Here is a 14,122-nt window from a genome sequence, read left to right on the forward strand (position 1 = left end):
CTACAAACAAAATATTCTTAAAGGTTATTAAGAGAACCCTAGATGATAACAAGAAGGCGTGGGATTCTAAATTACAATTAGCTATATGGGTTGATAGGGTGACTATGAAGAAAGCCATTGGTGTAGCACCTTTTGATATTATGTATGGAATTTAGGCAAGGATGCCTTAGAATAACTTGGTAGGACTTTACAATTACATCCAATTGTATGATGAAGATATTATTGATGACATGCAAGAAAGGTTGGATGAGCTTGTTGGACTATTAGAAACCAGGAGAGAAGCATCTCTCAGGAACCAAAAGTTGCAACTACATGTCAAGAAATTATATGACAAAAGAATAGTGACTAAGAAATTTGAATCTTAAGATTTGGTCCTCATGTGGAATGCAAGAATTGAAGAAAAGGGAAAACATGGAAAATTTGACCCTATATGGCTAGGTCCCTACCTAATTGAAACTTCATGGGGAGAGGATTCTTATTTATTGAAGGATCTATCAAGTAATATTATTGAGCTGCCAGTTCATGGATAGTTCTTGAAGAGGTATTTCTACTTAAATGCCTATTTTATCCATGAACAATAGTTTTAGGTTTTCTTGCTTCCTTGTATTTTATGTATATTTTTGTAAGTCCCTGTAAATACTTCTATACAGTGGTTTTTTGTGCTCTCTGAAGAAGTTTCCATTATCTATCAAGTATATGGTTTGATCAACCATAGATTCTAGATTCTTGCATAGACTTAGGTAGTCTATCATTCCCAAATTGAGCCACTATTGGTCTGATTTTTACAAAATAAATTTTTCCTAGTTTTAGGTATAAAAATTAGAATTGAATCCATTGCTTGCCTACTAGGGTTTTTGCTTTTTGGCTTTACATATTAAAAAAAAAAACTAGAAAAACCCTATCAAACCCTTAGTCTTCTACTTTTTAAATTTAATCAGGCCTAAAGCTTTCTAAAAAAATTGAATATTCCTTGATCCTTTTGAATTTTTCACTTTACTAAGTGCTTGATGTCGAAGTGGTTTGCACTGTCCATTCCTTATAAGATCTATGGCAGTCGTTATGTCACTATAGGGAAATGCAAAGTTTTTAATGCACACAATATAGTGACTACCTTGAAATGGATTGGTGGTGTTGTAAAGTGGTGGGTTGGAACTAGGAAACTGCATTGTTTCAAAAAGTTTGGTGACATGCTTCATGTCAGAATTGTTAGTGCCAGAAAAAGACCCAATTGGAATGAATTACACTTGGCATCATCAGAGTCTAATTTTTTTAATGAGTCACTATGTCATGACTAGAGAAAGAACATGCCTTGTCAATAGTGACATAGCACCTTACTGAAGAATGAAGAAGATGACAACCTTTTGAAAATGATGGTGACCATAAAGTGCCCAAGTGGTGACATGGACGTGTGCTTTTATTACTTTGTCAAAAGTATTAATTATGATAATCATGATTGAAAAGTAGGTATCTTCTCAATACTAGATTTTAACAGTATTCATGAGGTTGCCAATGTTGTGACCAAAAAAATAATGAATCTCACTGATAACGACACAGGGACTTGACATGAAGTGGATTTTGTGGTAGCGATTTTAGAAGGTGGGTCCCAACAATTGTCTTGTCATAAATATGCCACAGAATCCCCTAGACATGTTAGTATCTTGCTAGGAAACACAGATGCACCAAAAATTTTAAGAACATGGGAGGTCTCTATTACGTGATCAAAAAATCCTTGTGCCTTGCCAGTAGCAACATAGCGCCTAACCTAAAAATGTAAAACATGATAGAGCCCAATCATGTGATGTCAAGAAAAGGGATAAGAATATTAAATTACTTGCTAGTTTGATAGGTCATTTCCAAGTCATTAATGACATGGACCCACACCCACATCAAGAGAGTAGATGAGAGATCGTGATTGTTGGATTCAATTAGATCAATGATCATTTCCAAGTCACTATGGAAAGTTGCACGATATTTACTCAACATGACATGGTGACTAAGGGACTCACCATAGTTGTATAAGTCTAATGAAAATTTCCTCACCATTAGATCAAGCTCAGATCAATGGTCGTCACTTTGTTGCTATGGGGAGTTGCTTAGGTTTTAAGGATAGTGACATAGAGAGCAAAGTGAATGGAGGGACCCACCACACTAGTATTGAAAAATGAATTAAATGCCTACCATCATATTTTGGATGGAATTAATGGTTCTCACTATATCACATAGGGAACATGCTCATTCTTTATGTATAGTGATGTAGCAACTTGGTGACGCGTTTCCTCCAAGATTAGTGGGTCCAGTTTGTAACACAAGAAATGAAGGAAAAGTATATGTGGAGAAATCTCATTGGATCAACTTCTAGTGTGGCAAACAGAAAATAAGTCATCCCTACTTTCACTCCTAGATCATTAGATTTTTTGAGATTAATAGTGTAAATTTGAAGGTAGAAGGTAGTGCCACTCTGTGTCACTTGTAGTTCATTAATGAGGAATGAAAGCTTTACGTGTGAGAAAAAAATAGAGTATATTGTAGAAAATCTATCCATTTCTATCCCATGCAAACAAGATTTCAAGCTTCCAAAGTAGAAGAAGGTAGTGAGAATTTGTGTTGAGCTTGATTGAAATATGAAGAAATTTCAATTTATTCACAAAAAATGTAGAATTATAGAGAAGAACAAGTAGAAAATCAATTAAGTCCCTGTGTTCTATACTCTCTATAGAAATTTATTTTTTTGAAAACTATATTTAGTATGCCTCCTAGGAAGGTTTTCTCTAGGTAGGAAGATTATTTGGTTAGGAATATCCATAATGACCTTTTTGAATTGTTGCTTGAGTCCACAAATGAAACTGTGAAAGTGAAAAACTTAGCCTCATTAAACCCTAGGTTCAAAATTGTAGATGGGTTATATGATAGGGGGAATTGGGTTAGGGATTCCAAAACTTCTCAAATTGGGATTTCTTTGTTTAAGAAATGATTTTCAGAAAGGAATTTATTTGTGCCACATGCCAATATCTGGAACTTTGACTTAGAACAACTAGTAGTTCCAAGTGTTTTTATGGATTTTGACCTCTTGGAAGTTGTTGTAAAAAATTATGATCAAGCAATCAGAGTAGTAAGGAGGGTTGATGGTGTGCCTCTAGTCATAGTTAGCCTTGAAGAGATTCAAGAGGTATTTATGGTCTAGAGCCTTTGATAGACTATCATGTGCCCATTCACTTAAAAGAATTAGAAAAGGAATATATGTCAAAGAAGGATGCAATTAGAAAGGGTGCATTGAGGGCACATATAGGCACAATTAGGAATTTTCTAGTGATTACTTGACATCCTTTAGGAAACCCTTCAAAAAGTAATATTTCACTTCCTGGGTTGTGGAGGCATACAAAACTTTGTGTCAAGTTTTTGGTGAGTATGAACATGATGTCATGCCCATCAATTTTATGTACATGATTAGCTAGATCACCTCTTTTTTTTTGGATATTATTTTTTATTTTACCTCCTATATAGTAAAGGAAATTCATACTGGCCTAGTAGGAATTGCAAAAGGCAAGGTGGAAAAAACTTTTGGTCATTATTCTTTGCTGATGCATAGGTTTCTATTCAAAGGAGTAACATATTTTGGTAAGGAAATAAAGTTGAATAGAGAATAGGATGGAGAGGCACTACTAGTCCAGTTATGGAGTGCTGATATGATATGGGATGCAAAAAAAGATAGTTTTTTCAAATTTGATAGGTACTTTGCCTCAAAATTGAGGTCCCTTTTATTAAGTGACAATCACAGAGTGCCTAAGGCACTAGTAAGTCTCATCAGGCCCATGGATAATCCTATTGGTTTGAAAGTTTCACATAATTGGGGAGATATTATCCCATACTTTGTTTCCACTGTTATTCAGATTTATGGTTTTAAAGGAAACCCCTCGTGTATTGCCCTGCTAGGTGCCATTAAAGGTAGGGGTAGCTAAATTTTTTTGGTAGCTAGGAGGACTAGAGGAAAATTATCTAGTGAAAAGGGGTAGAGACTCAATTTTCCCAACTTGCACTTCAGCTCACCAATTTGTGATCACAAAAGGGGTTTGGCTTCTTCTATAGAAAATACTAGATTAGTAGAAGATGGTTGTCTCTCATCCCCATTTTTGTGACATTGAGGGATTCTATGACTTAGCTTTTAGGCACAAAGCTAAGTTGGGAAAAATAAAACATGAGTCATATGTTCCTAAAGACATAATAAGAAATGAGTTCTCCTTACAAGAACAGGAAACCAAGAAAGAAAAATGGAGAGTGTTTTCAACAGTTTTGGATTCATTCATTATTTTGATGAAGATTATGATCCTTTGGGTAATGCCACCATAGAGGTAGACAAAATTAATAAAATCATGATTTCTTTCTCTAAAATAATGATATCTATGAATGAGAAAAATAAATTCTTTATTAATGCTTATCCAAATAAGGGTAAGGAAGTAATGAGGAGATTGGGATTCACTCTGAATCTAGGGGTAGAACAATTGATTGTCCAGAAAAGGCCAAGTTATAATATAATTCAAAATAAAAAGGCCACTATGGATAAGGGAAAAAAAATAATAGCATCCACTAGTGTCTCCCTAGAAGAAAGACCTGATGATCCCTCTCCTAAGAGAAAAAAAATAATGAAAGAAAAAGGTCCTCACATTGAGGAAAATTCACCTACACAATCTCCTTTATGGATTGGAGGGGAACAATTCACTGGAGAACAGATTGAACAACTGGGGTCACAAGGGGGAATTTTTATTACCCACACAAAATTAGATGATGGAAATCCCCAAGAGCCCCCTATGCCAAGCCTTGAGTTGATAGCAGCAAATTCCAAGGGAAGGGAACTAGACCTTGTAATAGAACAAGCCAGTCAACAATTTTTGTTAGATGATAGTATTGTTTGTTAGTTTGTGTTGACTAATCAGGAAAGTACTATACATATTTCACAAATTCTTTGAATTTTTTTTTTGGTACTATTCGTAGATTCACCACTAAAATAATGGCTAATTTATGGCTAACATGTAGTAACCCTAAAGCAGTTTAATACTTGTATAAAAGGGTTTAAGGTTAGGGTTGTTTTATTGTGGTGATGCGAAATAAGTTCTTATGGTAGTATTGATATGTAAGTGATTAGAAATTGTAATCAAGTTGTAATCACTAGATTGTAATAATATCGGACTTGCTATTTGGTGGACGTAGCCCAGGGATTGGGTGAACCACGTTCAATCCTGGTGTCTTGTGTTCTTTTCTATGTGATCTATTATTTTTTGTTATTTGTTATATTTACATGTAATTGTTATTTCTATCCATGGTATAATCCTAATAATTAATACTTGTATAAATGGGCTTAGGGTTAGGGTTGTTTTATAGTGGTGATGCAAAATAGGTTCTTGTGATAGTATTGAGCTCTAAGGGATTACAGATTGTAATAAGGTTGTCATCACTAGATTGTAATAATATCATACTTGTGGTTTGGTAGACATAGCCCAGGGATTGGCTGAACCATGTTAAATCTTGGTGTCTTGTGTTCTTTTCTGTGTGATCTATTATTTTCTGGTATTGGTTATATTTATATGTAATTGTTATTTCTATTCGTGGTTTAATCTAACAAGTGGCATTAGAGTGAGGTTTTCTTTAAGTTATCCTCTGCAAGAAAGTCTCACGGTTGATTGGGAGCAATGGCAGATGAGGGTAAGTTGAGGGTTGATAGGTTTAACAGGCGGAACTTCTAGTTATGGAAGATGCAAATAGAAGACTATCTTTATCAGAAGGATTTATGAAAGCCATTGGAAGGAAAGCCAAGAATCAGGGATCTATGTCAAATGATGAATGGGATCTTTTAGATAGAAAGGCACTTGGAAGCATTCAATTATGCCTAGCACCATCAATAGCATTTAATATTACAAAAGAAAAGACAATAGAAGAGTTGGTGAAAACCCTAGCGACACTGTATGAAAAGCCCTTTGCTTCAATGAAGGTATTTCTCATGAAGCATTTATTTACTATGAAAATCACACAATGTGAATCTATTATAGATCATTTAAATGAGTTTAATACTATTACTAGTTAGTTATCTTCTATGGGTGTCAATTTTGATGAAGAAATTAGGGCTCTCTTCATTTTATGTTCTTTTCTTGAAAATTAGAATAGCTTGGTAATGGCTATGAGTTATTCTGTTCCTAGATCTAGTACCCTGATGCAGGAGCATCCAGAGGTATAAGGGCAATCCTGTGTCAACCAAAAAAATGTACTTAGACTTAGTTTCTATTTTATGTCTTTGCATTTTTGGATACCCATTTGGCTCAAATAAAGGTTCCAACTCTCATAGTTCAACTATCAGTGCATTTTAAAATCCCGAAAAAATAGGAGCATGCAATTTGACCATCATTTTGGTGACCTAGAAGGTGTGACTTGGCCAGATGAATGTAATCAAGATTTAGAGCATTCCAAAAAAAGAATCAGGTCAAAAGGCCCCACGGTTTGAAAGTTATTGCAATTTTTCAGGTTTTGGAGACCCCTTAAGAATGCTTCAAAGTCAGGTTTGGGGCATTAAATGACCTCGAAAAGGGTCAAAAAATGGGGGACAAGCAAAGCTTCTCCATAGGGCTATAGAGCGCTTCGAGAGCTTTTCAAAAATGTAAACAGTTCGTCAATCGAAGTTACGGTTCAAAAGTTATGCCTTCCGAAAGTTCGGCTACCGTTTCTAGATTCTTCTAGAATTGCACCGACTTCTAACGCAGCTTCCGGAACCTTCTATTTTGTCGGTGGATGCCTACTAGCACTTTCTATAATGTACTCCTAGTCCTTAACCCTTCGGGGTGTATTTAAGGAGATTTCTGGCATTGTAAAAGGCAGTTCGGGTTGGAGCTTGAGAGGAGGTGCTAAAAGGAGAAATATTCTCCAGATTTATGCTATTGTAAGCCCGTAGGGCATGTTTCAAAGTTTATTTCCTCTGCACTATTTGTACTAGCATATTTTCTCAGTTAATATAATTCCCCCTTTCTATTGTGTGTATTCTGTTGTTGGGTTGTGTCCCCATCAAGTGGTATCAGAGCGGGTTTTCCTGAGTGTGTAGACAGAGCGCCGACTGTGAGGCAGTTTGCACCAGGACTGTGTGGTTGTGGGTTCGAGTTAGAAGATGCCTCCATGAAGAGAGCATGGTGGAAGGGCCAGAGCTGTTGATCCTAAGGAGGTTAGAGCCCTCCAGAGACAGGTACAAGCATTGCAAGAGGAGCTTCGTAGAGGAGAAAATATTGCCGCAGATGACAATAGTGAGGATGACAATGAAGAGGAAGTAATGGAAGTTGACGGGGAAGTTCTGAATCCTGTAGAGGAAAGGCTTTTTAGGGCCAATTCTAGGTTTGGGAAAAGACCTACAATTGAAGTGGGTATATTTTTGGGAAATTTGAAACCAGATGAGTTGATCGATTGGATCAATCAACTGGACGAATACTTTGAATATGAGGATATAAGGGACCCAGATAGGGTTAAGTTTGCAAAGGCCAAACTAAAAGGCCATGCCAAAATATGGTGGCAAGAGATTCAACTAGAAAGACTTAGAAGAGGAAAGGAGAAGATCACAAGATGGGATTGCATGGTGGACAAATTGAAGAAGCAGTTCATTCCTATGGACTATGAGCTTGATCTGTTTAAGAAGATGCATGGGTTAAAGCAAGTAGGAAGATCAGTCCAAGAATATACAGAGGAGTTTTACCAACTCCTGATTAGAGCGGGGCATGCAGAATAAAATAAGGAGAAGGTTGCTCGTTATATCAATGGGTTACGACCTAGCATCCAGGAAGAACTAAGTCTGGTAAGAATGACCAGCGTTGAAGAAGCATACCAGTTTGCCCTACGAGTTGAAGAGAAGCTGAGTAAAAGGTTTGAAGGAAGACAAATAGGGCGCGGTCAAGGAGGAAGGGGAAGCGGTAGATCATCTGGAGGCCGCAATGAAACTCAAAAGAAAAATGAAGATGAGGGTACTAGCAGGAACCAGAGGAATGAGGGTTTCAACCGCTCCCGTGATCAAGACTTTGGAAATCAAAGAGGAAGAGGTAGAGGACGTGGGCAAGGAAGAGGAGGCTTCCGTGGTACCTGTTTCCATTGTAATGAAGAAGGTCATCATGCCTTTGAATGCCCTCAACGACAAGGAAGGAAAGATAGGAGAGCTGAGGGCCAAGCTAGGGTTGCTCATGTGGATGAGGATGCACAATCATCACATTCAGAGGATACAGAAAGAGGAGAGACCTTGGTAAATGAAAGAGTCCTACTAAGTGGTGAAAATGAACTAGGACAACGGAGGAGTTTGTTCCGTACCAGATGCAAGTGTGAGGATAAATGTTGTGATGTGATCATTGATGGTGGTAGCACTGATAACTTGGTATCTGAAGAGATGGTCTCTAAGCTGAAGCTCAAGAGGGAGAAACATCCCCAGCCCTATCGAATTTCTTGGGTAAAAGATGATCATAAGGTCCTGGTAAGTGAACAATATTTAGTAAAATTCAAAATTGGGAGTTACCATGATGAAGTTCTCTGTGATGTTATTTCGATGGATGTTTGCCATCTATTGTTGGGTAGACCATGGCAGTTTGATAGACATGCAATACATGATGGGCATGCAAACACATACTCTCTGACAAAGGATGGAGTTCACCACAAATTGAAGCCCATGAAAAAGGAAGGTGAAAAGGTATGTAGCAGTGCTAGGATTTGTCTTGTTGATGGAAGGAAGTTTTTAGATGGCATGAAACATCAGCGTATGTGCTATGCTTTGATTCCTAGGAAAGATAAAGAAGGTAGTAGTGAAATACCATTTGAAGTTTCAGATTTACTAGGGGAATTTGGAGATATTATCTCTGATAACGTTCCAGATGGATTGCCACCAGTAAGGCAAATCAGTCACCAAATAGATCTGATTCCAGGAGCTAGTTTGCCTAACAAGGCTGCTCACAGGATGACTCCTACTGAAACAGAGGAGCTAAATAGACAGGTTCAGGAGCTATTGAGGAAGGGCTTGATTCGAGAGAGCTTGAGTCCATGTGCAGTACCTACAGTACTCGCACCAAAAAAGGATGGAGAGTGGAGGATGTGTACAGATTCCTGAGCTATAAATAGGATAACCATCAAGTACCGATTTCCTTTGCCAAGGATGGATGATCTTATGGACTGCTTGAGTGGAGCTGAGTACTTCACAAAGATAGATCTGAAGAGTGGCTATCATCAGATACGGATTCGAGAAGGAGATGAGTGGGAAACAGCCTTCAAGACCAAGGAGGGTCTTTATGAGTGGTTAGTCATGCCCTTTGGATTGACAAACGCCCCAAGCACCTTCATGCGGCTCATGAATGAGGTACTTAAGAAGTTCTTGGGAAGATTTGTCATTGTCTATTTGGATGATATTTTAATTTTCAGCAAGACTTTGGAAGAACATTTACTACATATTTGTAGTGTCCTTGAAAGGCTAAGGGAAGAGAAACTGTTAATTAATCTAAAGAAGTGTGTCTTTGCAAAAAGGGAGTTAGTCTATTTGGGATTTGTTATATCACCTGAAGGTCTCAAAATGGATCCAGAGAAGGTAAAAGCCATCTTGGAATGGCCTACTCCAAGGTCTGCTACTGAGGTAAGATCATTTCATGGTCTGGTTAGTTTTTACAGGAAGTTTATTAAGAATTTCAGTGGCATATGTGCACCTCTAACTGATACAATAAGAGGGGATAGAAAAGAGTTCAAATGGATTGCAGCAGCTGCGAGAAGTTTTGAATTGCTGAAGAAGAAGGTGACTGAACAGCCTGTGTTGGCACTTCCAGATTTCAGAAAAGTATTCCAGGTGGATTGTGATGCTAGTGGCAGTGCTATTGGGGCTGTATTAAGCCAAGAAGGTAAGCCTATTGCATTTTTTAGTGAAAAATTGAATGATGCAAAGAAGAAGTATTCTGTTTATGATCAAGAGTTCTATGCGATAGTTCAGGCCTTAAAAAAATGGAGGCATTATTTATTGCCAAAGGAATTTGTTTTGTATACTGATCATCAGGCATTACAGTACCTAAATAGCCAAGGTAAATTGAATCAGAGGCATATGAAGTGGGTAGAATTCTTGCAGAGTTATACATTTGTGTTGAAGCATAGAAGTGGAAAATCTAACAGGGTTGCAGATGCATTAAGTAGGAAACAGTTGTTGCTTACAACAATGCAAGTTGAAGTAGTTGGGTTTGATGAACTCAAGAATTTGTACCCTGAGGATCCTAATTTTTTTGAAGCATGGAAAGCTTGTAAAGAACCTGTTGCTGTAGATAGAACCAAGTGGTTAGACTATTTGATTCAGGATGGCATGTTGTTAAAAGGTAGTCAATTGTGCATTCCAAGGAGTTCCATGAGGGAAAATCTGATTAAGGAGAAACACAGTGGAGGGATGGCAGGACATTTTGGTCGAGATAAGACCATTGCCATTCTTAGAGAACATTATTTTTGGCCTCAAATTACACAGGATGTGAAGAAGTTTGTACAGAGTTGCCAGGTTTGTCAAGTGCCCAAGGGGTTTAGTCAAAATACTGGCCTATATCAGCCTTTGCCTGTTCCATCAAGGCCATGGGAGGACATAATTATGGATTTTGTTCTTGGATTTCCAAGGACACAAAGGGGTAATGACTCAGTATTCGTGGTGGTTGATAGGTTCTCCAAAATGGCACATTTCATTCCATGCCACAAAACTCATGATGTTGTCAATATTGCAGACTTGTTTTTCAAAGAGGTGGTAAGACTACATGGTCTTCCAAGGAGTATAGTTTCTGACCGAGATACTAAATTTGTGGGGTATTTCTGGAGGACATTGTGGAAGAAGTTGAGAACAGACTTGAAATTTAGTTCCACACATCACCCACAGACTGATGGTCAAACATAAGTGGTAAATAGAAGTCTGGGCAATTTGCTGAGATGTTTAGTTGGAGATAAGCCCAAGGGATGGGATTTGATTCTACCACAGGCAGAGTTTGCTTATAATAACTCTGTAAATAGGAGTACTGGAAAATCACCATTTCAAATTGTATATGGGAATAGCCCAAGGACTGCACCAGAATTGAGGAAGATAGAACAAGGGGAGAGAACAAGTGCTGAAGCTGAGGAATTTGCTGAACACATCAAGCGTCTACATGAGGAGGTTCAAGCACACATTATCAAGATGAATCAAGAGTATATAGCTAGAGCTGATGCAAGGAGAAGACATAAGGAATTCCAAGTAGGGGATCTAGTCATGGTGCACTTACGAAAAAAAAGATTTCCAGTTGGTACTTACAACAAGCTGAAAATGAAGAAATTTGGTCCCTGCAAAATTTTGAAGAAACATAACTCAGGAAATGCATATGAGGTTGAGTTGCCAGATGGTATTCACATTTCTCCCATTTTCAACATTGCAGATTTGACAGAGTATCATGATGATGGTACTGATGAGGAGATGGTTTTAGAGCCATGTCCAATTCCTGCTTCTAAGAAGGAGGAGATAGAAGACATTCTAGATCATCGTGTGGGTAGGAGTACCAGAAACAGGCAGTATGAAGAGTATTTGGTCAAATGGAAAGGACGATCGATCGAAGACTCAACTTGGATTTCAGCAGCTGAGGTTTCCCATTTGGGATTTCCTCTACCATCCATAAAGTGACAGGGTCACTTTTCAATCTACCCTGGGTGTCTGATGCAGGAGCATCCAGAGGTATAAGGGCAATCCTGTGTCAACCAAAAAAATGTACTTAGACTTAGTTTCTATTTTATGTCTTTGCATTTTTGGATACCCATTTGGCTCAAATAAAGGTTCCAACTCTCATAGTTCAACTATCAGTGCATTTTAAAATCCTGAAAAAATAGGAGCATGCAATTTGACCATCATTTTGGTGACCTAGAAGGTGTGACTTGGCCAGATGAATGTAATTGAGATTTAGAGCATTCCAGAAAAAGAATCAGGTCAAAAGGCCCCACGGTTTGAAAGTTATTGCAGTTTTTCAGGTTTTGGAGACCCCCTAAGAATGCTTCAAAGTCAGGTTTGGGGCATTAAATGACCTCGAAAAGGGTCAAAAAATGGGGGACAAGCGATGCTCCTCCATAGGGATATAGAGCACTTCGAGAGCTTTTCGAAAATGTAAACGGTTCGTCAATCGGAGTTACGGTTCAAAAGTTATGCCTCCCGGAAGTTCGGCTACCGTTTCTGGATTCTTCTAGAATTGCACCGACTTCTAACGCAGCTTCCGGAACCTTCTATTTTGTCGGTGGATGCCTACTAGCACTTTCTAGAATGTACTCCTAGTCCTTAACCCTCTGGGGTCTATTTAAGGAGATTTCTGGCATTGTAAAAGGCAGTTCGGATTGGAGCTTGAGAGGAGGTGCTAAAAGGAGAAATATTCTCCAGATTTATGCTATTGTAAGCCCGTAGGGCATGTTTCGAAGTTTATTTCCTCTGCACTATTTGTACTAGCATATTTTCTGAGTTAATATAATTCCTCATTTCTATTGTGTGTATTCTGTTGTTGGGTTGTGTCCCCATCATACCCTAAAATATACTAATGTTATTGGTGTTGTTTTGAGTGACAAAACTTGTAGGAAATCCTTAGATGGATCTACATCAAAAAGTGCTTTGAATGCACAAAATAGGGGCAGAATGACTAAGAGGAAGAAATTCTAGAAATTGAGGGAAATCAAGAGGATAGTCAAAGGGGAGGAGGTCTCAATCAAGAGGACCGAATGACTAATGGTATTGTGGGAAACTAGGTCATAAAAAGAAATATTGTTGGAATCAAAAGAAAAATAAAGGAGATAAATCAGATGGAGACAAGGAGGCAAATGTGGTAAGTAACAAGTCCAAAGAGGATGCTTTGCTTTTATCTTTAGAAAGTGTTGATGATTCATGTGTTTTAGATTCTGGTGCTTCATTTCATGCTACACCTCATAGAGGTTATTTCATTGATTATGTCCAAGGGGATTTTCGGGGATACTGAAGCTTGTCAGATTGTTGCAAAGGGAAAATTTAAGATTAAGTTGCAGAATAGGAATCAGTGGCTACTACATGAGGTAAGATATGTTCCAAGGCTGAGTAGGAATTTAATTTCAGTAGGGAAACTCAGTGATGAGGGTTATGTAGTTACTTTTAATGATAAAAATTGGAAGAGTTCAAAAAGTTCCCTTGTAGCAGAAAAAAGTGTGAAAGTAGGCACCTTATATCTCTGTATAGGTCATATTGTTCCTTATTTTTTAATTATTTTAGAGAAAAATGAGTGTTCAAAAATAATTGTTGTAGTTGAGCAAGGAGAACAAATAGCTAATGTAGATTATGATACAACACTATGGCACAACAAACTTGGGTACATGAGTGAGAAAGGTATGAAAGTAATTCATTGAAAGAAATTTTTACGAGTTCAAAAATGTATTAATATGGATTTATGTGAAAGCTATGTGTATGGAAAACAAAATAGAGTGATTTTTGTGAAAATTGGGAAGGAAAGCAAAAAGGAGAAATTAGAGCTTGTGCATACAGATGTATGGGGACCGGCTTAGGTATCTTCCCTTGGTGGCTCTCATTATTATGTTGCATTTATTGATGACACAACTAGAAAATTATGGATTTATTTCCTTAGATACAAATTCGATGTATTTCAAACTTTTAAAAAATGGAAATGCTTGGTTGAAAATGAGATTGGTAAGAAATTAAAATGTCTTAGATCTGATAATGGTGGTGAGTATTGCAGTCATGAATTTGAAGATTATTTCTCTACTAATGGTATTCATAGATAGAAACCTATTCCAAGGACTCCACAGGAAAATGGAGTGGTTGAACGTATGAACAATACTATAATGGAGCATATAAGGAGCATGAGGTTGCATGTTGGGTTTCCCTTACACATGTGGGTGGAGGCTGTCAATACTACTGTATATTTGATTAATAAAGGTCCCTCTACTCCTTTGGGCTATAGTATTGTAGAGGAGGCATGGACTGGTAAGAAGGTGAGTTATTTTTTTCTCAAAACCTTTGGCTATGAAGCATTTGCTCACATAGATTCTAAAAATAGAACCAAGCTGGAAGCTAAGTCAAAGAAATGTGTGTTTATTGGATATGACATTAATAAATTTGGTTATAGGCTTT

The sequence above is a fragment of the Cupressus sempervirens genome, chromosome 7, assembly GCF_028749045.1.
Source record: "Cupressus sempervirens isolate cs-2001-9-10 chromosome 7, ASM2874904v1, whole genome shotgun sequence".
NCBI lineage: Eukaryota > Viridiplantae > Streptophyta > Pinopsida > Cupressales > Cupressaceae > Cupressus > Cupressus sempervirens.